Source organism: Peromyscus californicus, unplaced genomic scaffold, assembly GCF_007827085.1.
Source record: "Peromyscus californicus insignis strain IS unplaced genomic scaffold, ASM782708v3 Scaffold_7__1_contigs__length_154581171, whole genome shotgun sequence".
NCBI classification, from domain to species: domain Eukaryota; kingdom Metazoa; phylum Chordata; class Mammalia; order Rodentia; family Cricetidae; genus Peromyscus; species Peromyscus californicus.
Window position 1 is genome coordinate 80,342,553 of NW_026294595.1, and position 25,983 is coordinate 80,368,535.

Genomic DNA, 25,983 nt, shown 5'->3' on the forward strand with positions numbered 1-25,983 from the left:
ACTTGGCACCTCAGTGCCGTGGTCTCAGTGAGTGCTGCCACACTCGGCTTTTATATGAGTGCTGTAGATCCCAACTCAGGTCCTGCTTGGGCAGCAAACACTTTACAAATGGACTTTCTATGGATTTGAGTAATAATGTGCAGATAAAGACTAAGTTTTATTCCTTACAACAGTGGTTCTCAACCTTCCTAATGCTGCAACCCTTTAATACAGTTCCTCATCTTGTGGTGACCCCGAACCATAAAATTATTATCATTGCTATTTCATAACTGTAATTTTGCTATTGTTATGAGTCATAATGTAAATATCTATCTTTTCTGATGCTCTCAGGTGAGCCCTGTGAAAGGGTTGTTCAACACCCCCCCGCCAAAGGATGACGACCCAGGTTGAGTGCCACTGCCTTACAGCCTTGTTCCACTGGTTAGTTAGCACTTAACCTGGGGAAGGAAATGCTCTGTGGGTAGCATTGACTGACTGGTGGACTGACTGATGGACTGACTGAAGGACTGACTGACTAAATAAAAGTTCTCTTTGCTCTACTTTTCCTTTCTCCTCCAGAGAATTGGGCCAAAAATGCAACTTAAACATGTGGCTTGTGATTGTTTAAGAGTCTTAACCAGGTGCAGTGTGCTGGGACCCATCCAAGTTTGAGCTGTGTGCCTGAAGACAGTCTATTCTGACAAGGGTCCCAGCTCTGCATGCATGCAGGATGTTTGGTGGCTTTTTCCTGTGATAATTGGATGGGCTACTAGAACCCCACTTGTAAACACATCTCAAAGCCAGAGACACTTCCCTTCTCCCCTTCTCTGCTTCCCACTCATTCTACTGCGTCGCTGATCTTGCGCTTCTGATGAAGGGTAACCTAGGAAGCCAAGAGAAGGAGTCTTCCTGTACAGGAAGGGGGAGAAATTGATAAGCTCTTCCTTTCTTCCAAGAAAGGAAGGTGGATTTTACATTCCCGTCCTCTGCATCTGCATGGTCAGTGGTCAGCCGATATGACCCCTGGCTATCAGAGCTTAGATGAGAACTGAGACCACTGCTCAGGGCAGCTTGGCCTGCAGGGGAGAGAGGTGGTAACACTAATTCAGCTGAGATGGACAAACCCTGAACGAACGTGCAACAGATGGTGGTGACCTGGAGGTAGAGAGAGTGCCCGAGATGCACTACTGCAGTGGACATGGGACATTTGACAGTACACAGTCAGAAGTAGAGTAGTTGAGTCTGGAGCAGGGGAGAGACGCTGATCTCATTTTCTTTAGGTTTTACCTGTAGATATCAGACTTTAAGGTATGATTACTTAAGAGGGCTTCCTCCTAAGTCATCCCCCTTGTTACCCGAGATAAGTAAACTCAAGTTCAGCCTGGAGAAGTGATGAGTCCCAGGTCACAAAACCATGAGTGGCAAGGTTAGGACCCACGTCATTTAGTTCAGCACCTAATTCTAAAGAGGTGGGTAGAATTAGTTTCATGAAAGGTGCATTTATTGAGCACCTACTGGATGTAGCTGTGCAGTCACCTTTTCCCTTCCCTTCCCTTCCCTTCTCTCTTTTCTCTTCCTGAAAGGTTAATGCAGCCTTGACATCTATTTGGTGCCTTAACTGCCGGGAAACCTACCAGCCAGCAAGGGCTTTCTTGGGTTACCCTAGCAAGAGATCTCTGCAAGTCAAACACTATTAACTTTAATGAGGCAGCTTTGATGGCAGGGAAGAGACAGCCGACACCGTATTTCCTTAACAATAAACCACTCTGACAGATGAAAACAAACAGGCCCGAGATAACATATAGCATTTCAGGGACCAGGCAGAACAGGACCAATAATGAGCAAAGACGGATGTGAGTGGGTTTCTCCATCTGCCTTGGAAACTTGTAAAAGGTGGGGCTGTCCCAGACTCTGCTGCCTTGGAAGAATTTCTAGAGAAACCCAGTTTCATGAAGGGGCTCCCAGGAAACTCTTTACTGTAGCCATTGGATCTGCGTGCCGCTGGTGTCCTTTCCCAGTTCTGGAGATCTGGGCGCACTCCCTGCCAGGGTGCGACCCTTGTCTGCTGCTCTCCTCACTGAGAACCAAGCTTCTCGACTCCCGGAAACGTCCAGGGACTTGTTACTGCTGTGCAATGGAGCTGCTGGGACTTACTCTGTCTTGACAGTTCCTAATCCAGAACTTGGCCTAGCCCAGACATGCGAACAGCAGAGCCGGTCAGGGTTGGGCTAGGATTAGTGCTAACGCCCCCTGGAGGCTGCAGAGAGAGAGAGACAGTATGCAGATTCATCAGTCTTGATCATTAGCTATTAAATGCATACTTCAGCTACACTGTGATGACGGACAAATTAAAATTCTTTTTTAATTTAAATTCTCTATCAAGCCAGGTCAATTACAAATGCCCTGTGTTATGTCCTTTCCTTGGGGGCTGCTTTTGTGTGTGTGTGTGGTGGGAGAAAGGATTGTACAACTGTGCTTTTGAACTTTTGAAGAATTTTGTACATGCGTTTTTCTTTTGAACTCCACAGCCTTCCCTCAGAGGAAGTTTTTCCATGTTTCCGTTGGTTTGCCTGTGATCACATGTGTATTAGACGTCAGTCATGACTGAATGGATTTCAAGGCCCTGAAGGGTGTGTGTGTGAGAGAGAGAGGTAGGGATTCGGTGGGAGAGACAGACAGAGACGAGGCAGAGACAGATGGGGGGTGGTGGGGGAATGGGTAGTGCCTACAGAGCAAGAGCCCACCCTAAATTGCTTGCAGAATGCACTGGTAATTCCAGGGCCCCTGTTTAATCAAAATGCCATGTTTTTGACTCAGAAGAGTCTTTTAGCAAGTTGCTTAGTAAGTTGTCCACTCTCCTTCTTTCATAAGGATAATATTATTTATATTATGTAGGCACTTATGCAAACATTTCATTTAAATTTTATCCTTTAAAAACATATTTACTGTGTGTCTATGTGTGCGTGTGCACACAGGTACACGTGTGCCCCAGTGTATATGTGCATCTCAGAGGACATCTTCCCGCACACGTATGCCACAGATAGTGTATATGTGCATCTCAGAGGACATCTTCCCGCACACGTATACCACAGATAGTGTATATGTGTGTCTCAGAGGACATCTTCCCGCACACATATGCCACAGATAGTGTATATGTACATCTCAGAGGACATCTTCCTGCACACGTGTGCCACAGTGTATATGTGTATCTCAGAGGACTGCTTCCTGCACACATATGTCACAGTGTGTATGTGCATCTCAGAGGACATCCTCCAGGAGTTAGTTGTCTCCTTCCATGGTAAGTTCTGGGGCTAGGACTCAGGTGGCCATGCTGGGCGGCACACTTTCACCCAGCGAGCCCTTTCACTGTCTCTTATTTTATCCTGAAAAGACACACTAGCATCGTAGGTGCTCTTCTTACCGCCCCTGTGTGACAAGTTAGGAAACGGAGGCTTTGAAACATTCTGAAACATTCCTTTACTTCCCCAAGGTCACACAGCTGGTGACTGCAGTCCCAGAGTCTGTGCTTGTCCCCTGCACCCCACGGCTCTGCGTTTTTGTTGTGAGTGAGCAGAGATAAATAGCAGGATGAAGAGAGGCCTTGAGTCAGCCAGCCCTGAGGGCAAGAGGACAGTGGCAGTACTTACTCTGCCTACAAGCTCCTGGGCTGATGTTTATCCGCATGATCTCACGTCACCATGACAGTGATACTGCCAGGCTCAAGGAATCCTAATCTGCATGACATGTTTAGAAAGTGTTGTTTAACATCTCCAGGCCTCAGTTTCCGTATCAGTAAAAGGTGACAGTCATAGTTCCTTCCAAAGACGGCTGTGGAGATGAACAAGGTAATGCAGGGAGAGCACCTGTTCTTTAAGGGGATTCCAGGAAAACGACTACTTTATTATGATGAGGTAGGCTATTGTTATCCTTGCTTTGCTGACAAGAAAACAGAGCTCAGAGAAATTGGCCAGGCCCACATAGTAATGGAGAAACTGGGTTCGCCATCACCTCAGCCATCTCACTATTTTCAATTCCTGGGACCTTGCTCTTAGGCAGGAGCACTGAGCACCTCCCCATGTGGGTCATGGATAGACACCGACTAAAAAGTCCAGGCAGTCCAAACTTCCGGCTGTGTGATAAGGAGACGTTGATACACATGGAGCATTAGACACTACATAGTGAATTTTGACATTGGATCCTTTCTGGGTCTGCTCATTGGTAAGAAGGTATCTGTCACAATGGTGGGCAGGGCAGGAAGCCACCACACCCAGTCAGGCATCCCGAGACTGAAGAGCAGGCAGTTACAGTGCACTGCACAGTATCCATCAATTCCATGAGTGCTTCAACGTTTGAGGAAGAAACAGGCTTTGTATTAGTTGGTTTTGCCCAGCTGCAGGCTGAGGCAGATGTTCTGAGCTCATGCAAAGCAGGCTAGGCTAAGCGGGGAGGCTGGGCAAGTCGTGTGTGTTAGATGCATTTTCAGCTGGTGCTTTTAGCCTATGATGGGTTTTTCAGGATGTAATCTCATAGCAAGCTGAGGAACTTCTCTAACTAAACTCAGAGTTCTTATATGGATTACCTCACTCTTTCATCCCAGCCTCTTAGTGACTCTTTGAGACAGTTTTACCAATCCTAGTCTCCTTTGAGCAGGCTAGGAACTCGGGGCTTGGGGAGCCTCAGCCAAGGCTGCTGTGTGAAACTTTTCATTGTACTTGGCCTGGAATTCTTGACGCCCGAGTTTGAAAGAAAAGCAGACGTTCCCATTGCCCCTTCCCACACCCTTGGCTGACATCAGATCTCTGTCTGGTGTGACTTGTAATTAGCTGCAGCCTTGTGTTCAGGTCTCCAGTTGGGGGTGAGGGGATGGGGGCAGGGGCAGGTGACAACTCAGGGGACACATTCTCTCAAGAACATGCTCTCTTACTGCAATATGAGAATGCCTTTTAGAGGCCGGAGAGACTGGAGTTTGTGGGTCATAAATGGCAGCCCAGGACCAATTCCCAGTGACCCACTGGGATTTCCACACCATCATCCTTGTCCTCGAGATGCTTTGACCCTGGCTGCCCCAGGCTGACAACTGACATCACATTGAGCATTGTGGATGTGGGCTGAAGAGGTGGGATGTGTTAGACTCAGAGGTGCTGCTCCTGGTTTCCTGTCTTTTCCTGTCTGCCATCCAGACATGCAGGTGAAGTCACAGGACAGCCGGCATCAGAGCCCTGTGGAAGGTGGGAAGCACTGCGGGAGAAAGCATTCCCTGACCACGAACAGAGCAGCGAGGAAGCCCTCCTGGGCTTGTTTTTGAGACGGGAGGACGCAGGGAATGCTTGGTATCTTTGAGCGCCACTCTGCCTTCCCCCCTTCTGCACAGAACAGCCCGTTTCTGGTGTGCCTTTTATCAGCAGTGACCGTGAGCCTGGCTTACACAGTTCACATCTTTCAAAGGCCTTGGATGATTCGCTTTATGTGGATTTGGGTGTAGGGGACAGTCGTGGACCTTCTGCTCCTTCTGTCAACAGTAATTACTGATTGCTGCTGGCAGTGGCCAGGAAACGGGACTGCGTTAGCAATTCTTAATTGCACAAATCTCAAATCATCGCCCTCTAGTGGCTTCACTGGAGAACATCCATGTTATAGGGTAGGGCTGAGAGGAGTTCACATGCAAACTAGATTTAACCAGAATGCATGAAAGACGAGGATGAGGGCTAAGGAGGTGAGTCCGTGGGTAGAAGTACTTGCTATGTGCGTGTGGAGCTGAGTTCAAATCTCCAGAACCCACATAGAAAGCCAGGTGTGAGCATATGCACCTGTAACCCCAGCAGAGACAGGAGGGTCACTGGATCATGATGGGTGGCAGCCTAGTTCCAGGTTTAGTGAGAGTGTGCCACACATATATCCCAATATCCCCCCCCCTCTGTCACACACACACACACACACACACACACACACACACACACACACACACACACACACACACACACTAACATTTATTTTAGAACTTGAGAGAACAGAACCCCTAATCCTTACAGAGGAACATCCCCTTTTAAAGAATGTCTTGTATTTGCTGACAATTTCATACATGTATACAATGTATCCTGGACATACCGACTCCAGCCCCTCCCTCTGGGTCTCCTCAGTCCACTCGCTCCTGCTCTCACGATTCTCCCCTCTTTTTTCTGTAACTCGCTGAGTTCCATTATGCTGTCTGCGGGAATGCTGGCTGACCTTGTTGGCTTGACCTTATGCAAGTCTGACAGAACACCCCTTCTACCTCTGTCCCTTCCCCCTAGTCACCGATGAGCTTAGTCTAGAGTCCAATTCAGACTATTCTCATAAAAAGGGAACCAACACAGCCCCCCCCCCAAACCAAACTGCATTCTGGGCTCTGTATTCTTCCTCGGACCCTGCCTTCCAAGCCCCTTGAGTGTCGCTGCTGTTTGTTGTGCTCACCCACTGGTGACACGGTTGACTCCAGGCGTGCCACCAAGTCTCTCTTCCTTGCACAGCATCCCTTTGGCGCTGGTACTTCTCACTCTGTAACTAGCATTCTGTCCTGGTGTGGAGATAAAAATGCCGTTCATAGCACATGCACCTTAAGATCTAGCCTTTCCCATTTCTTCAAAGTAAGGACAGATCTTAATTTAATATGGTAAGTTGAACTGTGTGCTCCCTTCCTCGAGATTTTAACTTTACCCTTAAGTTGACTCTTGCCTATTCTGTGACCTTGCACCCTAATTTTTCCGTTTACTTCCTGGACTGCATTTGAAGTGTCTATAAATCACCTCTTAGGTCAGCCCTTTCCTTGAGATGAATAATATTTGTATTCTTGTCATGCAACACGGTTTTACGACGATGCCAATTTATTATTTTTCGGCAGTCTAGACTTGCGCTCTGTTTTCCTTTCATTTTTCTTTTTCAGTGTTGGACGCACAGCGAGTCTTTTCTCTTAGCCTTGGTGATGGTGATCACTTTAAAGGACAAATTTTTCACTTCCCTAGGCAGACTCAGAAAATGGCACGTGGGACAGACGGTCTAGGTGAGTTGACCCAGTCTGATGTGGGTTCAGAGCACCGGGCCCAGGCAGGGACTGTCACATGGAGGGGCAGCCGGAAGGGAAACAGGCACCGGCATGAATAGACTGTCCCCCGGTTCTTCAGTTGGCCGCGAGCAGGTTTATTGCCCCCACTCTAATGTAGGACCCTGCTTTAATTCAAATCACATACTTTAATGATCTCATGGTCATTGATTTCTTTCCAGGGACTTTCAGGTTGCATGTGGAAAAGTCAGCGAAGCAGAAATCAGTTCTGATGACCTTGTCCCTGAAGCCGCGAGGGAGGGAATTCAGCATTGAGCAGAAGGCGGGTGAGGCAGATAGGGTTTTGACTTCAATGTTATCTTCTAAGAACTTAGCTTTTCCTAAGGGCCCAGTTCCCATGGTACCATTCCTCCCTCTTATGAATGATGCGTGTGCCCATTGTTGCTTGTATCTTTAGGAGATCACTTGGTGCCTGGTGTTCTCTGCTGGAGGTCTTGGAGTTCCAATGATTTATGCCCTTTCATAGTGTTAGTTCATCCAGCACTTGCCTGCGGACTCAGCAGAATTGACACATTAGGGTCTTCAGAGTGCTGAGTAACTCATGAAATGTCCAGGGCATGGCCCATGTTGACTGTGGGTAGATGTAGCACGTGACAGAGACAGGCCCTTGAAGGCAGGTGACTTCCTTGTGTGACTGAACAAGTCAGATATGTTTTTTAAGCCTTGCAGTTAATTTAAAACGGAAATAAGAAGTGTAGACTGAGAATCAAAGTGATGCCCATAAAGTCTTTAGCAATAGTGTTCCATGAATGTCAGGTGTTACAGTTATGGGAATGGAAGATCCATTTAGAGGATCAGTGTGAGTCATGCAGACTGAGCCAGAAAAGACTGAGCTGAGCTGAGCTGAGCTGAGTGGTTCTGGAAACCTCCCAAGACCATCTCAGCTCAAACTCAAGGTTGTTGGGAGGCTTGTATTAGATACGAGGTGTCCTAGATGTGAGACATGGAACTCACTATGTTAGCCGATTCCCCATGCTCTAGGTCTCCTACAGCATTACATCTTGACTCTAGGAAACCTTTCAGCCAAGTTTCTCTGGCACAAGAAATACTTAAAGAAAAGAAGTCCTCTTAGGTGGATACCCTCCCTCCAAGTACATGCCAAGCATTTAATGCTTCCTTTCAAGGCTGAGGAGATGGCTCAGTTATTAGCTATTTTTTTTCCTATTGCTGTCATCAAATATGCTGACACAAGAAACTTAAGGGAGGGGTTCACAGTTCAAGGTACAGTTCACAATTGGTTGAGAAGTCCTAGTGGCAGGAGCGGGAGGTAGCTGGCCTCATTGCATTCAGTCAGGACGCAAAGAATGATTGGTGTTAGTGCTCAGCTCACTTCCTACAGTTGCAGTCCTGGATCCTAGCCCAGGGAATGGCACCACCCACCATGATTCCAACTTCAATTAACCTAATCAAGATGGTGTGCCCACAGGCTTGTTCCCTGCATGATTCTAAGTCTCACCAAGTTGGTCACCAAGATTAATCCTTACAGTAGGTAGAGGACTTGCAGTGTAAGTTCTGAGACCTGAGTTCAGATCCCCAGAACCCGCATAAAGTCAGGTGCTGTAATGTGCATTTGTATCCCCAGTGTTTCTACGGGGAGTTGGGAGGTGGAGAGAGGAGACTCTTGAGAAGCTCAGGGACCAACAGGAGACTGTCTCAGACAGGGTGAAAGTGAGGAGAGAAGCGACGCCTGGATTGTCCTCTGACATCCACAAAGTAACATGACATACAGGGGTCACACAACTATTGTGACATCCAGGCACCAGCTCACATTCTCTGTCTGCCCCTCTCTCCTCCCCTCCTCTCCCCTCCCCTCCCCTCCCCTCCTCTCCTCTCCTCTCCCTCCTCCTCCTCCTTCTTCTCTCCCTCTCTCCTTCTCTCTCTCTCTCTCTCTCTCTCTCTCTCTCTCTCTCTCTCTCTCTCTCTCTCTCCCCCATCTCCTCTCTCTCCTGCTTCCCCCAACAAGATAAAAAAAAAACTCAAACAAAAAATGCATTTTCTTTCAGAAATCAAAACTGCAGAAGCTTTTGTCTCCACAGTGTACATATTGCTGTTTTTTCAAAGTTAAACAATTGCACTTATTGTTGCAAAACAATAAATGGAAAGTTCTCTGAATCTGTCCCCTGTGGAATAAAATGCCCCAATTGGGAAGTGGTGCACAGTACTGGTGAAGTTCTTTTGGGACACCAAGTGCTTTGGATGTCAACAACCTAAAGGTGCCATTACTGTGGACCTTCTGGGTGTCTTGGCCTCGTAGTCTGCTGCTGGGCAGACTTTTTTTTTTTTTGGCTTGACTTCCCTAGAGGATTGTGTTTCTTTTGTAAATGAAGAAGGAAGCTTCTGGCTGTCGCTCTCTGATGGGCAGCGAGAGGAGAGCAGGAACCCTGTGTCATGGCAGTTACGTGAGAGCTCATCGAGTCAGGCAGGTCTGTGAGGAGTGGCGACACCCTTCCTGGTGTGAGCGGCCTGCTCGCTGCTCACACACACAAGCTTGATTTATAATCCCAGTCGGACAGCATCTGAGTCTAATTACCTGGGTATATGAAAGTTCAGAGGCTCTCAAGCAAGTTAGCCATTCAGGGATGCACTTTACCAGAAGCAGATGGGAAAAATAAAACACTTTAGTTTATGAGTATTTTTCTATTCAGGGGAAGGAGAAAGAACAAAAAGAGTTGCCAAATTGATCCTTGTCAAGCACTAATTAAATATTATTCATGATTAATTTTGATGTTGATGTATTCAGTGTTTTAACAGTGTCATAAATATCGGGAAGAATGAAATAACTCACTTCGTGTAGCGTAATAAATCATACACACTTCTGTCCCCATGGGGCCTCCTGAGCCAGCCTGATTATTGTTTTTAAAAATAACACACTTGCTAGTGACTTTTCTGGAATGTTCTTCATGGATGTGAAGGAACAATTTCCTAATCACGCTTTGAAGTTGTCATTTCGTCTGCTTAGACATGGTGAGAGACCCATGGGAATTTATTGTAATAGTCCCCACTTCGATACATTTTTGCAATTTTCTATGATAAATATTTGAACAGTATTTTGGGAGGAGGAGCTCAGGGTTATTTCTTGAAAAAAAATGACAACTAGCCCTCACTGTTAGCCTATTTTATTAATCATGTTAGAATATGTAGTGATTCCAGTTTGGGGTTGACGAGCAGTGGTGATAAAAATAATGAGAGTAGCTCCTGTTTAATTGGATGTCACCGTAGGCAGTGTCCAAAGCAGGCCTTCTACATTCTCCTGCATTCTCTAAGACCTGTGTGTCCAAAGTAGACCTTCTACATTCTCCTGCATTCTCTAAGACCTGTGTCCAAAGCAGACCTTCTACATTCTCCTGCATTCTCTAAGACCTGTGTCCAAAGCAGGCCTTCTACATTCTCCTGCATTCTCTAAGACCTGTGTCCAAAGCAGGCCTTCTACATTCTCCCGCATTCTCTAAGACCTGTGACCTTCTACATTCTCCTGCATTCTACATTCTCCCGCATTCTCTAAGACCTGTGTGTCCAAAGCAGGCCTTCTACATTCTCCTGCGTTCTCTAAGACCTGTGTGTGTAGCTCAGGAGTAGAGTGCTTGCCTAGCATGGCCGAGGTTCTGTGTTCAATCCCTGGTACTGGGAAAATGAAAGATTGTTATATAGGCTATAGATAGGTTAAATATTTTTGTTCTTAGTTTGAAGACGAGGAAACAGAAACTCAGGGAGATTAAATTGTTTGATAAAAGCCAGTCACTCAACGGCAAAAGGAGGTCTCTGATGTTCCAAGGTGAATCCTTCTATTTTCATTTTAAAAGGGACTACATTTGCTTACATGGTTGGGCTAGGGCCATACATTCCAATAATTTGAACGGGGAGGAGACTTAGAGATGCTGTGGTCCAAAGATGCTAAGTAGATGATATGCCTGCTCTCGCCCCTCTGCCTGTGGTGGCAGCAGACATTACTAATTAAATGTGGCATTTACACTGATTCAAAATTCTGTTCAACACAGTGTCTGAGATGGCTCGGATGGCTCAGAGCTGGCCCCTGGCAAAAATCAACCCATTGTTTCTTTTTCCTTTTTCTTCGTAACAAACAAGACAACTGAGTCCCAGAGAAAGTCATAACTCACTCAAGGCCTCATCGATGGTCATGAACAAAGTTCTCACTGCTCTTGATATAGATTCTGGGCGTCTTCTGTCTGATTCTTCTTCCACGTGTTCATATACATTAACAGCAGCTGCTTGGACAATGTGGGATCAATATTGGGTATGTATGAGATGGGTAACAACATTGCCCAGCTCTAAGATAGTCTGGCTGTGGATTAAACCAGGTCAGTTCTCAGAAGCATCTGCTAGTTTCCTAAAACAGAACAAAGCCCGAGGCTGAATTTAGTCAAACAGCTGCATCCATGGGCCCCACTGCCCCTAGCAACAGAAGTCTGCAGTCCCCAGTCACTTTCCTCAGGGACACATGTGGAAGGCTCTGTTCTGTCCAGTCCAGGAGAATGACATAAAGCAGACAGCCGGAGCCGTCCCTCACCAGCCACACCTTCCCCCGCGATGGTGGACTTGGAAACCACGCAGCTGACCCCTGCTATTCCTTCTCCCAAAGGACATTTAGATTCAGACTTCTCACACGGTCTCAGGCCCCCTGTCTCCTTTTCTGAAGATGTTAGGGTCCTTGAATGACTTTTCCCCACAGTATTTACCTTGGCAGTAGAAATCCTGTCTATGGAATGTGGGCTTTCCCTAAATCTTAAGGTCTTTGGTGATTTTGTGGATGGGTTTCTATCTTCCCCAAGAGACCCAGAAATGAGGCAGAAATTTCTAGTGGAATTTGTGTCTTTTTAAAAATATGTATCTGTGAATTAAGCAGCTAATAGAAAGCCATGTAATTTGTGTGACGAGTGACAGTGTGAAAATAACTCACCCATGTCCTGTTAAGAATTTGCATGCATTATGCTCGATACAGTCGTTCGTCACCCATAGACCGTTAAGATGGAGTCGCCAGTATTTTCTTAGGTATTGTTTTTCTATTTATTTATTTTTTTATTTTTGCTGTTTGTTCCTAATTTCTTGGTTGTTAGTGAAGAACATTAGGGCAAAGGATTATTTCACACATAGACACGGATCAAATGTGTGGGAGGCGAAGTGACCTAGTCTAGGGGCTAATAAAAGAAAAACTGTTAATGAAAGAAACTACTATTGTGAAAGGAGCTTCAGGTTGGGATCTGTGTATGCTTCACTGGTTGGCATTTCAGATAAGATATGTGCCTGTGGAAGAGTGGATAGAGACAAGGGAGAAGAGCAGGAAGTAGTTTGTCGTTGGAGGGACTCAGGTCCTGCTGGGTGTGTGCCAGTAAGGCAGGCAGGCTGACTTGAAGTGATTTACAGTAGTTTTGGTTTCTTTGCTAAGCTGTGTAGCAGTGGGGAGATGGTTGAGTCAGGAAAGTGCCTGCCCCACAAGCATGAGGACCCAAGTTCAGGTCTCTACGGATCCCTGGAGCTCCTGACCATCCTGTCTAACCAACTGGTGAGCTCTTGTCTGGGTAAAAAATCCTTCTCAAAAAACAAAGTGGAGAACAATGGAAGAACTCACCTAGTGTCACTTACAGAAAGAATCTGTACATGTATCTGCATGAATACACACATACCACACACACACCACACATACACTACACACACACACCACACACACCACATACATACACCCATATCACATACCCACACCACACATATACACCACACACACATCACATATACACACCACACACATACTACACACACACACACACACACACACACACACACACACTACACACACACCACACACACACACTATACACTCACCACACACACACTATACACACACCACACACACAAGCATATGGATGCATGCACATCAGTTATTCATTCCTATTAAGGATGCTAAGGAAAGACTACAATAGCATATCAAATCCATTTGGCTTCAATTGTGGTTAAACTAGATATTTATGCTTCTACACAGTGAGTTAAGGAAAAGAGTGATAATGAAGTAAAGGCAGCATTGAAACAGGACAAAAGGAGATGGTGCCACACCTATGAACAATATTCAGAGGACATGGACTGAAGGTTCCCTTAAGACTTTCCCTTCTCCTTTAGTGACTGGAAATGACTAGAGATGGCCTGTGTCTACACAAAGCATGGGATGTAAGTCATAGCAGCAATGGGGGGAGCTTCAGTGGGTTTAGAGACAAGCTGCATCCACTTCCCCTTTGTCTTTTTGATAGGCATCCTCACTAAATGGAGAGGCCAAGATAACCTGAGCTCCCTTTCAGCCTTGACTTCCAGACATAGTCAGAGTTCCAGGAGACTGGAACTGACTCCACTTTAACTGGGGTGCTCTGGGAAGTTTTATGCAGTTCTGATTCTCTTAAAAAGGTTATTAATGCTATAAACCTACCTGCTATCGCGTGTGTGTGTGTATGTATGTATGTATGTATGTGTGTGTGTGTGTGTATGTATGTGTGTATGTGTGTGTGTGTGTGTGTGTGTGTGTGTGTGTGTGTGTGTACACTTGTCAATGTGGTTCATGTGTGTGGACTGTGGAGGCCAGAGGGCAAGCCCAGGTACCATTTCTCAGGTACTACTAACTTCTTTACTTTTTTTTGTTTTTGAGATAGGGCCTCTCATCAACCTGAAATGTGCCGAGTAGGCTGACTAACCAATGTCTGCCCTTCTCTCCTCCCCAGCACTGGGATTGCAAGCACAGGCCACCATGCCAACTTCTATACGTGGGGTTTGGGGATTGATCACAGGTCCTCCCTTGCAAACACTTTCCTAACAGAACTTCCCCAACCTTCTCTCTTGACATGGACGAAGTGGCTTCTTTAGAAGAGTCACACTTGTTCAGAGTGACAACTGGACCGTGAAAGCAGAACCAAGCATCATTTCTCTTCCATCCTTCTTGGGATCTTTGGGGCAGCGCGACAACATCCTGTAGGCAGCACAGGGAGAGGGTCACAAGATGAGGTGAGGAAGACTCTGGAGCCGATTCTTAGAAAAAGGGAGGAGGCTGGCCAGAGGGATGGGGTGGGGAGTCAGGGGCATTGGCCCACGTCTAGACCCAGAGAGGAGAAGAACATGACTGACTTCAGGGAACTGGGCATGGTGCTGCCTGCCTATGCCAGGCACTGTGACCATACCGCAGCTACCAGAACAGACAGATAGCTGTTTGGTTAGGGTGCAACGTTGGGTGAGGAGAGACATGGAGAGTAGAACCAGCCCACCAAAGGTTAGAAAGGCCTTACTGGAAAGGGCACTTTTGACAAGTCATTGTCCACTATGATGACAAGCCATTGTCCACTATGATGACAAGCCATTGTCCACTATGATGACAAGCCATTGTCCACTATGGTGAGGAAAGCTTTGATATTGAGAATTGTGGCAAATGCGGGCTTTGGGTGTGTTTGCCTCATTTAAAGGGATGGCTTCTAGATCTCTAGTAGCTCAGTCAACTTTGAGGGCTTTCCCTTGAGTCTTCCTGAATCTACTGACCAGAGGGCATCTGTAGTCTGAGATGATGATGATAACGATGATGAGTTTGTTTTGTTTTGTTTCTGAGACAAGGTCTCCTGTGGTCCAGGTTGCCCTCAAACTCTCTACATAGCCAAGGACGCCCTTGAGCTCCTGATCCTCCTGCCTCCACTTTCTAGGTGCTGTGATTACAGGTACCGCTATTAGCCCGTGATTATAAACAGTGTTACCTGGCTCTGGGAGTAGGGAGTGATGGATGGCTAACCTTGGATGACCTCTGATCTTGAGTCACAGTTAGACTGGTAAAAGCTGACCCCTGACTCTGAGCTTTTCTCCTTGGATGAGGATGCATGCATCTCAGAAGACTGTCTTCCTAGACTTAAAAACATGCATGCTTCTTCTTGCAGAAATCCATCACTCGCAGCTGTTTACACAGAGCTGGGGAACTACCATTCTCTAAGCAAGCTCTTTTTCTTTCTGATCACTGTAGACACAGCCCCTGCTGGTCTGATGAGAGTGCAATATTAGAGCTCAAGAAACAGGCTGAGCCAGCAGCCGGAGGTAGGCTCAAGGCTTTCTGGAAGAGTCTAATACTTTATGGATAGAAGATAAAGAGAGCCCAAGAGCACACACAGTATCTTTACTGATAAATACAGCTATTTAAAACTATGGTGACAAACCCCTGTCATCTGCTCCAGCCTTGAAACAGAACAAAGTCCACTTCTCTTGCCCATTCTAGAAGTCAACCACTTCTTCCCATTTTATTTATTTTTTTAAAAGATTTATTTATCTATTTTATGTATATGGGTGTTTTGTCTGCATGTACATTGTCTGCCCACCAAAAGAGAGCATCTGATCCCATGGGACTACAGTTATGGATGGTTATGAGCACCAAGTGGGTGCTGAGAATTGAACCCAGGACCTCTGGAAGAGCAGCCAGTGCTCCTAACCACTGAGCCATCTCTCCAGTCCCTTGTCTTCCCATTTTAAAATTTGCACTTGGTGCCGTCCACTTGAAGAGTTCAAAATGAAAAGAGACTATCTGGTAGACCTCCTTGGACTGCCCAAAGTCAAGAAGCAGCATCCCTGCTTGCTAGCTGGAGACCTTGTGTCTCTATGCCTGTGAATGGAGAAATGATACACCTCCCTAGAAGAATTTGGAGTGGGGGGTTCAAGTAAAAGAAGGTGGCAGCACTCTTGGTTAGTGTGCGATGTGCAACAGCTGTCGTATCATCAGACGGGTGTGTTTGGGGGTCCGTATCACTGTCCTCCCTAGACATAGTGATGGTCACAGCTTACACAGAACAGAGTTGAGGGAAGCTGAGGCATTTTACTGGAAGGAAGGTGAGGCTCCTCCCACTGCGGGGGGACAGAGCTGAGTGCTGGAAGAGTTAGCTGGTTTGGTTGAGGTCTGGCAGGACCTGACGGAGCAGGCACACAGTCACCAATATTCCCACAGAAACCTTGCTTTTGCCTGCTGCCCGATTGCATCGTTCTTACACCAAGGACACCGCTGAGAGACATCCCCAGAAAGAGTCCACATTCTTCCCATTGGAGAACTCCCCTTCCTCAGTAAATCCAGATCCTGCCACCTGTGTCCTGCCACGAGACTGCTGGGACATGTTTGGTTTCTTGGTGTAGGACTTGGCAGGCAGGGAACTGCTGATGGGGACAGCCAGGAGGGGTTGTCACTGATGTCTGACAGTTCCTGGAAATCCCAAAGCCCGTGGCACTCAAGTGTGAGCTCCTTGCTGAATTGGGAAGATAGTTACCAACAGCTTGGAAAGTGGGGGCAGCAAGAGCTATCAGGATGTCCTGCAACTTCCTGTGCGGTTTTTTGTGTGGGGGTTGGGCTTGGTATCACTGATGTTCCCATCCCTGACTGTTCCTGCTCAGGGCACAGCCTCCAGCAGGTTTGTGGAGTCTCTCTAGTTTATGGGACTAGGTTACCCTTGCAAAGATTCTGATCTCATGACTTATAGGTTCCTTGTTAGAATGGGCCTAAAATCTCAGTTTGCATTACAGCTGAAGTGCCACCTGTATGAGTCCTTAGAGATCTATCTTACAGTAGCTGAAGGACTTTGGTATAAGCTGCTTTTCCAAGTGTCCTGGAGCAGGAAGCTCCCTTTCACAGTATCAACACTTCCTTTCTGTGAGGAAGGGGTCACCACCAGTCACAGCCAGGGTGTCATGTGGTTAAAACAAGTTGGAGACAGCAGCATGCACCTGTAATCCCAATGATCTGCCAGTGAAATGGGATGTGGACACAGGAGGCACAGCCAGCCTGGAGTATGCAGTGCAGGAGCAGAACCGGAAGAGAGATCCTGCCTCAAACAAAGTGGAAGGTGAAAACAGATTACAGAAAGTTCACACACACATGGCATGTGCCACACACATATACACCACACACATACACACACACACACACACACACAACCATACACACATCACACATATACCATACACACCACACACACACACCATACACGCATACACACCACACATATACCACACACTACATACAGACACCACACAGATAACACACAGACACCACACACACCACATACCACACACACACAAAAAAAACACTAAACAAAAAATACTTCAAAACATATGAGTGAAAAAATCAGTTTTAATAGATTGTCTTTTCATGAAAGCAAAAAGTCTTATTGAAACAATTTTTTAAAAATTGTTTTTTCAAGAACTATTTTCAAGTGGGTGGTTACTTAGAGGTCAGAGTTCTTAGGTCTAGTTTGAGGGCAGAAACTGAAGGAGACAAAAACCAAAAGCCCACAACAGAAAAGGAGATTCCTGGCGTGACTTAGATTATAGGATCCATGTCTGGGCCGTGGACACGGCGGCCTCCATTACAGAGCCAAGCAAAAGGCTCCCTCCTGGGTGAGTCCTGGCTCGCCAAACTCTCTTAAGTCACCTGCCTGTGTGGGGTGATTTTGTTGGAGCTGGCCCTAGTGTGGGAGGTGAGCCAGGGTGGAGGTGGGGTGGGGATAACCTGGTATCATAACATAAGAGGAAGTCCAGGTCCTTGCCGAGGGCTGGTTATTCCAGTCTGGTGGGGTTATCATCAGCTGGGCTGTCTGTCTGTCGTGCCCTCTGATGTCATCTTGCTGACCTCTTCCTCTCCACAGGCTGGTGGGCCACTCTAGTCATGCTCCTTGACCATGACCATTGCTTCTTTGTACAAGTTCAAACTCCCTTTCCATTCAAATTGTTCTCTTCTTTTTTGGGGTGTGTGTATGGTGTGTAACAGTTTTATCAAAATGCAATCCACATGCCACAGTCAAAATGCTCCTCATGCCCATTTGAAGTATACTATTGGGTGGTCTTTAGACCACATGAGAACTTAGAACATTGTCACCCTAAAAAGAAACCCTGCTTGCTTCAACCCTTACTTTACTTCTTCTAGACAATCCATAGAAATGGAGTTGTGTTCTGTATTGCGGTTGCTTCTCTCACTCAGCACGAAGTTGCCAAGGTCCTCCTGTACTGTGACATGTTTCAGTGCCTGATTCCTTTTTGTGGTCATAGTAATATTTTACCGTGTTGGAATCCCACATTAGAGTTATTCTGTTAGGAGCTGCTTGGAATGGTGCTGCCAGGCATTTGTGTACGAATTTTGTGCATCTTTCTGATTTCATTTCTTTTGGGTGCATGCCTAGTGGTGGAATCCTGCTGGATCCCGGTGCTAACTTTTGATCTAACTGATTGAGGAACTCTTGGGCAGTTTTTGCAAAGTGGATGCACCGATAGTGTAGAGTGGTCTGTCTTCTCTCTCTTGTTGTCAGCACTTATTATTCTCAGTTAAAAAACTTAGGCCCATAATGGGAGAAATCCGCGGAAGTCTGCTTAAGAAATATTAGGGAGATTTATTAGGATAAATTGAGGAAATACACTCACGAATACAGAACTGAGTAGACAGCTGAAGTTGTCCTCTGTTCTGACCAGGAGCAAATCCACCTGGTGGTTCCATCACACCGACAGGAAACAGGGCCTTGTGACCCCTCTCCCTTTCCTTCTAAGAGGTCCTATACAACAGCAAGAAGCACCTCTTCCTCTGGGCCGTATAGCCCAAGGTCATGGGCGGAGCAAATACCACTACAGGCCCATCCTACTGAGTGTGCAAAGGAGTCACATTTCCTTCTCATGGAGTATTCGTCCATTGTTAATTTTAAGGTGACTTTCAAACTATGTAATCCGGCTTATTTACATCCTACTAGGGCATATACTTTTTTAAAGAGTAAGATAAATTATTTAATATTTTTCTATAGAAAGATGAGATACTCTGTGCAGTAGATCTCTCGAGAATCCTTTCCTTATAATTGCTTTATCAATGGGGACTTTATAAACCCAGTGGAACCGCTGAATGGATTAAGGAAGAGGTTACCTTTGGGCAAGAGCAGCCCTGACTGCTCCCTCACGTGGTGAGGCCACAGTTGGATCCCTTAACATCGTCTGTCCATTCTCAGATTTTCTCCTTTATGACTCCAGCAGCCCATTGGAAATGACTGTTACAGAATGAAGATCCCTGTTGTCAATTAGACATTGACTGTGGCCCTGGGCAGGGGGAGGTATAAGATGGCCTTGGGTCCCTCACGCCGGAACCTAAGAAACTCGTGACATGGTGCTGTGAGAGACATGCATTTAAACACATTGATTCCCATTAGATGTAGTAAATGAGGAAAATTATAGCTCATGGTGTGGAGCAACCTCTGTAAGAGGCCCAGTATATTTTGTTTTTTTAAAATAAATTTTGGACATAGCCAGCTGATTAAGGATTGAAAGACGACGTCTTTTCCCAACAGTTCAAGTTATCACAAAACTCACTGCAAACCACTGCTCTGTGGATGAAATATGAGCTGTCTTAGGAACACTGGTATCTGTGGCATTCTCATTGGGAGCTGTGTTTCAACAGCCCTTGTTTTTGTCTGGTAATACGAGATAAATATTTCCTATTGGCCCTTTTACATGGATTATTCCTGTTAATTCCCACAGCTACCTTACAGGGTATGATTATCACTACCCATGCCTTACAGATCAAACAACAACCCCCAAACTCAGCTGTAAGGGGGTGAATGCACCATCTGCCCAGGGTTTGAAAGCATCAGTCTGGCCAAGGAGTCTGGAATACTGGCATTCTAGAAAATATCACTTAAAAAACAAAGACAACGTGATGTGATAATTAGGGGCCAGGGAGATGACTCAACCCATATACTGTTTTCTGTGCAAGCCTGAGGACCTGAGTTCAGATTCCCCAACTTGTAATCCCAGAGCTGGGAGAGTGGAGACAGGAGGATCCCCAACACTTGGGGTTAGTCAGTCTAGTTAAATTGGTGAGTTCCAGGCTCAGTGAGAGAGCTTGTCCCCCAAAATAAGATGGAGAGTGATTGACAAAGACCAAAGACACTGAGCACCAACCTCTGGCCTCTACATACATGTGTACACTCATGCATGTGCACACATATACACACTCGAACATGTACACATACATACACACAGACACCAACACAGACCCCCACCTCCAAACAAACAGACAGACAACCCTGGCAGTTTTGCAGCCCAGCAGCCCAGTAAGATTGAAGAAAGCCTTGTTAATCTGGCCCGCTTGTACTTGAGGACATGGCTCCCTTTCTCCAAGATCGCTGGTTCTGTTTTCTTTTAAATGCACTGGCTTGCCTCAGGTCAGGCTGCCCTGTCTATCCTTCTGTCCTCACAATTTGGGGGAAGAAGGTTCAGAATGAAGTGAGGCATCTCACATGCACAGTACCTTCCCAGTGAGTGCACTGGAATCCAAAAGCCAAGCTCACTCTTTCCACTCCCCTGTCCCTGCACCCCAGGAACAGGCCATGAAAGGCATTCAGAACTGTGGTCACCTGAGGAGAGTGGGGCTGGGACTCTGGCATGGGAACCCCTCGGAAGGTGAGGAACAGATCTGCGGGTGGTCCAGGACACCATTGGGGCACAGGCTTTCTCTTGCCACAGATGGCCAGGCTCTAAACCAGTTTTCTTCTAGAAATTCTCTTACGGCAAGCGCTATTGTCGTAAGCACATAATTAATTACCGTCTGTCCAGGTTACCTTTCAGTGAAGTGGCTGTTAGGGGCTATCTTGTGTCCCTTTGGGACAAGGCTGTCATCCCTGTTAAATGGATGAGTTTGCAGGCTTGGAGGGGTTAGAGAAGTTGGTTGGTCTCATCATGATCCAAAAGGTAGAGTCGTGAGTCAGTGTGAGGATGTACTTCATTTATATTTTGAAGCTTAGCATCCTGGGTCCAGCACTTCTTTGTGGGGTCTTGGTGTGGCGTCTCAGCAGATGAAGGAAGAAGGCCATGCTTCAGGCAGGGTGGTTGGAACCTTAGAAGAAGGTCTGTTTTAGGTGATGATTTCCCCACCAAGACTCAGCAGCCTCAAGACAAGCAAGTGTCATGTTTGCTGACTTTATGCCCCAAATTTGGTCCCCCCAAGTGACTGAAGTGGGAGAGTAAGGAGGTCTAAGCAACGTTTCTACAGACGTATAGTCTTTAGTGGCTAGAACTCTGACCTAGTGTAAGGCCTGGGCTGGGATTCAGACCCTTCCACCTCCTGCTCACATACAGGGTCTGCCTTCATTTGTAACAAGGACGCTATTCTGCCCGTTTTCCAGACTTGGTGGGAGGACAGTGCCTAGTCTGGTAAATGCTGTGGGTTATTGGCTGCAGCTCTTTCCCCACCTATACCCATGCCTCCTCCCCTTCTATACACCCCTAGAAGGTCCTTCTTGCCACCTTGCCATCTACCCTCTTTGAGACCCTGGTATTTTAAGGAAACACATTCAGAACGTGCACAGATTCTTTCACTGTTTGTTCGGGGGCGGGGCGGGGGGGCGGTCTTTAGGCTCCAGCTCCTCTTTGGAAAAGGGTCTCCCAAGGTTGTGTTGACACCTCTCTGGGGCCAGAGTTGCTCTATCAATTCTTTATTAAGACCAGCTATTTTTTATTTATAATGCCCGTGGGTTCATTAAAAATGGCACTTCCTATAGGGGATACCCGCAAAGCTTTTAGCCAGTTTTTTTTTATCAAGTTGTTAGAGTAGATATGAATATTTTAATAGTGAGAAAGAGCAGAGCCATCAAGGAACTTAATTTGTTCTGGAATCTAAATGACAGGCTTAACAGGGGGGCCGAGTAGTTCAGTATAATCAGTCCTGATAGTGGAGTAAGGAATACAATTAAATGGGCCAGGGAGCTTTCTAGAAGGGCCCCAGGGGGATTCTTGTGGCTCCAGGACCATCTCATCCTTGTAAGATCTAGCATAGCCACAGGCAGCATCCAGACCCAGTTAAGTCCCCAGGAAGCCAGGAGAGTGGATTTGCAGAATCTATTTTTTTTAACATTTATGGAATACTTTTCCCCAGCTGCTGGTCTCGTTAAATTATGTACAAAACCATGGATAAGCCAGCTCACTGCTGCCCATCCCCAGAGTGTTTGTGCCTTCAACCTTGATTACAATGGTAGAGTTTCTCAATGTAATTTAAACAATGTCCACTTGGGGGTGCTTTATGATTGAAGTTAAATTCCACATTGGGTTTTCTCCACCCACCCCTCTGCAATTCCTCCCTCTAGATTCTGAAGTTGTTGCTGCCTTTTAAAAAAGCTTCTTCCCTCCCAGCTGAACTAGTTTATAGGTGAAAATAAATCCGGGTAGGACTGACCTCCTGCTGTTCTTTGCATGAATGTTTGGCATACAGGCACAGACTGCAATACATAGTTAAATAACTGTACGCCCCACGGCACCAGAAAAACAAACCCTCCCCTGAAGGTTTATTAATATGGCCAATGGCAAAAGAGATAAAAAATGTAAAATCAGATGTCTGAGCAGAAAACTGGAGGAGAGCGTTTCACAGGGTGCCCCGCCTGTAACTTCCATCACTCTTTCTCTCTGAAATAGGTGGGGTGCAGAGGTCTAATGAAGGACAGTCCACTGCTGCCTGGGCACAAGTCCAGGTTCCAGATGGTCTTTGGGGGTCTACCCACATCTGGACAGTTTTGACATCATAGGAAGCTAGTTTGGGTTCCTAATTAGAACATTTGCTAGAAAACATTGCCACACTAAGGGTGCATTATTAACCTGTTCTACTATGGAATAAAATGAAACCAATTATGATTCCATTTTTACAAGAGTGTCTGTCGATGTACACCTGCCGAGAGAGACAGAGAGAGAGAGAGAGAGAGAGAGAGAGAGAGAGAGAGAGAGAGAGACAGAGAGAGAGAGAACCTGTCTGTGCCCACCTGCCCTAAGAGAGGGAGAGAGCACCTGTCTATGCCCACTTGCCCTGAGAGAGAGAGAGTGCAATTGTCTGTGCCCACCTGCTCTGAGAGAGGGAGAGAGCACCTGTCTGTGCCCACCTGCCCTGAGAGAGGGAGAGAATACCTGTCTGTATCTACCTGCCGAGAGAGAAAGAGAGAGAGAGAGAGAGAGAGAGAGAGAGAGAGAGAGAGAGAGAGAGAGAGAGAACCTGTCTGTGCCCACCTGCCCTCAGCAAGTAATTTAGAGGAGGGTGACCTGGTTGTTGTCTACAACTCAACCATATTCTGTTTTCTTGAGCTGTGACTGCCAGGGATTTTCTTGATTTTCTCTTCGTGTCTTTATATTGTCATGCTTTTTTTTTTTTTTATCTCATCTAAACCTTATTTTCTTCTGCTTCTTATCATAGACAGGGAAGAGCGGCTTCCTGCTCTGTGGGTAAAGGGCATGTCTGTGTCTGAGTAGCTGCTGGGTGTGTTTCCTTCCACACCACGCCCCCCACTCGGCATGGTCAGTTCCACCTCGCTCCATCTCTCACTGGGTGGCCGACCTGCTCTACACAGCATCGCACTACCTCTTGCTATCTGCTCCAGGAGGGGGGGTCTCAGGAATCCCCTCCAGGGGAGACTAGCCCCTTGCTCCAGCCCTTGGCCACCATCGTCATTGGCCTTGCACTGTCTGTCCAGTGGAGGAGAGACATCCCTTCTTCCACAACCCTGTTGTTTTCACTAGGGAGACAATGTTTCAAGAGAAGACTCTCTCTCTCTCTCTCTCTCTCTCTCTCTCTCTCTCTCTCGCTCTCTCTCTCTCTCTCCCTCTCCCTCTCCCTTTCTCCCTCTCTCCCTCCCTCCCTCCCCGTCCCATTTTGACACTATTTTCTGGCCTTGTTCTTTAATTGTTTTTCAACCTTCTTCTTTTAACTATGAACTTTTTTTAAGAACTCAATTGTATGCCCATCCCAGTTGCATCTGGATTCAAAGGGTTGCATGTATATCACTTTCTAGTACAGCCACCAGAGTCTAGCTCAGCTTAGGCCCTGAGAGAGGCTCAGTTCGACGCCAGTCCACTTGGGCTCCGGCCTAAGGCCTCCACATGCAGAAGCTGCTTGGCTTCCTCGAGGGTGAGAGAGATGGGAGCTTAGGGACACACTGAAGGCCCACCTGCTCGGGTGGCAGCAGGGGTTACTCCCCTGAGGTGCTCCAGTGAACCCCAGAATTTGGGGTACTCCAGTGAACCCCAGAATTGTGGGTGCGAAGGCTGACACTTTACCGTGTTCCGGTGTCTGTTGGAAAACTCCCAGTCACTTGGGTTAGCCAGACTGGCCAGGTAGACGTAATGGAATCATTCCTCTCTTGTCCTTCAGGTAGGGCAATGCCAGCTTTTAAAACCTCTAGTTACCCAGTAGCAAGGCAACTTCTTCCAGGATTGCTGCTGCACGTGAACATCGGAATGATGCCTAATTTCCAGTTACCATGTTCAACTCCATGCTCTGGCTCCGGCTGAGCCCTTCAGACACACTGTCTCATCTAGCCTTCTGAAAGTCCCTGCTGGGCAGGTAAGACTAGCCTCTTGGAGGAATGCGAACTTCAGACATTTGTTCATCGGCGCCATGGCACTGTACAACACCAGGGGGCGCCATTCACGCCGCGTGTTGTGCAGTTCATGTGGTGGCCTCAGCCAGTGTCCCTGTAGGAGGTGGCGGAGTTGAGGTTTTAAACTCCAAAGCCGGAGTACTTTATGTGGCTTAGTGTGGCCCTTGGCTCCCTTCTTCTGTCTGTATCTCTGATGTTGACCTGTCCACCCACCTGCTCCGTCCCTCACTCCCTCACCTTCCTCCCTTGCCCAGTCATCCATTTCAAGGAAGGCATGAACTATTCTAGAAAAGATCTGGAAATATACCTGGACACATTTGTTTTTTAGAACACTTGCTCTTACTTTGTAAGTTTATTTGCAACGTGAGAGCTAATCGTGGAGTGCTTGTACCAGTTATCAGAAAAATACGTATCTACAAACATGCAGTCGCAATCTGGGTTTCATACTTTACCATATTTGTTTCAAATTCCTTTTGTCCTCTTAACATTTTTTTATTTATTGACTGTGTGTTATGCGAGAGTGTGCGTACAAGTGTGTGTGCGTGTGCTTGCAGGCATACGTGTGTGTGTGTGTGTGTGTGTGTGTGTGTGTGTGTGTGTGTGTGTATGCATGTGTGTGCAGGCATACGTGTGTGTGTGTGTGTATGCGTGTGTGTGCAGGAGTGTGTGTGTAGTGGGGAGCACGGGTGTATGTAGAGGTCAGAGGACGGCTTACAGGAGTCAGTTCTCTCCTTCCATCATGTAGGTTCCGTTACTGAACTCAGGTCGCCTGGCTTGGCAGCAAGTGCCCTTGCCTGGTGAGCCATCCTGCCAGCTCTCCTCTGTCTCCCTGAAAAAGAAGGAGAGCAGAATCAGAGCCCTGCCACCTCCCTTCTCTCTTCAGCCTACAGATGCATCTTGCATGTGTTTGCATGCCTTTGCAGGTTTGTCCACTCACTCTTCTTGTGTCTGCTCTCTCTGTGACAGGATTTCCTGTTGTGAGCTTCCAGGCTGGCCTTTACTATTGGTCTAGTGTTGCGGCGTGTCTGTTTCCTTCCACAGGATGCTTTTTGAGACTTACACATTTTGACACATGTAAACAGGTCCTAGCATGAAGTCATATAAGCCTGGAGTGACACACACTGCTGGGGGCGGGAGTGGTTGGGGGAAGGGCTTTATGGCCCTTTTAGCCAAAGGAAAGAGAATATGGTTTTAAATATAGGAGAGAGGCATAAAATCAGAATGTGTGTGTGTGTGTGTGTGTGTGTGTGTGTGTGTGTGTGTGAGAGAGAGAGAGAGAGAGAGAGAGAGAGAGAGAGAGAGAGAGAGAGAGAGAGACAGCATGTGTGTATGTATGTGTGTACGCAATGCATGTACTTGTGTGCATGCTCTCTCTACAGAGGGAGGGAAGGACAGAGGGAACAGCATGTATCGAGGCGTGGAGACTGGAGAACACACTGCATGTTATGGGCACTGTAAGAGGCACAGTATCCTTGGAAGGTGGAATTTTAGGGGTGGGGTGATTAGAAACGAGGCCGGGAA